This window comes from Hipposideros armiger, unplaced genomic scaffold (assembly GCF_001890085.2).
Source record: "Hipposideros armiger isolate ML-2016 unplaced genomic scaffold, ASM189008v1 scaffold_152, whole genome shotgun sequence".
NCBI lineage: Eukaryota > Metazoa > Chordata > Mammalia > Chiroptera > Hipposideridae > Hipposideros > Hipposideros armiger.
The window spans coordinates 1,589,467-1,590,842 of record NW_017731502.1 but is presented as its reverse complement, the minus strand read 5'-3'; positions in this window follow the sequence as shown (position 1 = coordinate 1,590,842).

Sequence of the window (1,376 nt, the reverse complement as noted above, 5' to 3'; positions counted from 1 at the left end):
CTTATTTCTGTTTATGTTGGGTTTTGTTTGTTCTTCTTTTTCTATAATAGCTCCTTTCGGTGTAGAGCTAGAGTGTTTATTTGGGATAGTTATTGTTTCTTGAGGTAGGTCTGTATTCCTATGAACTTCCCTCTTAGAATTGCTTTTGCTGCATCCCATAAATTTTGAAAAGCTGTGTTTTCATTTTCATTTGTTTCAAGATGGTTTTCGATTTCTTGTTTCATTTCCTCTTTGATCCATTGGATGTTCAGTAGCATGTTGTTTAGTCTCCACATATTTGTATTTTTTTCCAGTTTTTGTTTTCTTATAGTTGATATATTTTTATGCCGTTGTGGTCTGAAAAGGTGCTTGATATGATTTCAATCTTCTTGAATTTATTGAAGCTTATTTTGTGACCTATTCTGGAAGATGTAATCTATTCTGGACGATGGTCCATGTACACTTGAAAAAAATGTGTATTCTGCAGTTTGGGGATGAAATTTTCTATAAATGTCTATCAAGTCAATCTGGTCTAATGTGACATTTAAAGCCATTCTTTCCTTATTAATTTTCTGTCTGTAAGATCTAGCCATTGATGTGAGTGTGGTATTAAAATCCCTATTATTATTTTACTGTGGATTTCTCCCTTTGTATTCATTAATAATTGCTTTATATATTTAGGTGTTCTGATGTGGGTACATAGATATTTACAGTTGTTATATCTGCTTTTTGGGTTGACCCCTTTATAATTGTGTAATGTCCCTTTTTGTCTTTTCTGTTTCACGTATTTTGTTTTAAAGTCTATTTTGTGTGATATGAGTATTGGCATCCCAGCTTTCTTTTCATTTCTGTTTGCATGGAATATCTTTTTCCATCCCTTCACTTTAAGTCTTTATGTGTCTTTTGATTTGAAGTGATTCTCTTGTAAGCAGCATGTAGATGGGTCATGTTTTTAAATCCATTCTGCCACCCTGTGTCTTTTTACTGGAGCATTTAATCCATTTACATTTGAACCAATTATTGATAACTATGTACATATTGTCATTTTGTTAATTGTTTTTGGTTGTTTTTACAGTTCTTCTGTGTTTCTTTCTTCTTCTCTAGTTCCTTGTGGTTTGCTTTAATGCTTGGTTAAGTTCCTTTCTCCTAATTCTTTATATATCTTTTGTAGGTTTTTGGTTTGTGGTTACCATGAGGTTTATGTATATCATTCTATATCTATAGCAGTCTACTTTAATCTGATAGGCATTAAGATCAAATATATTCTATAAGGACTACATTTTTACTCCCTCCTCCATGCTATATGTTATTGATGTCATGTTTTAGATCTTTTTATGTTGTGTATCCCCTCCTTATTGTAGTCTGAGTTGAGTTTGAAACTTTTTTCTTTTGATCTT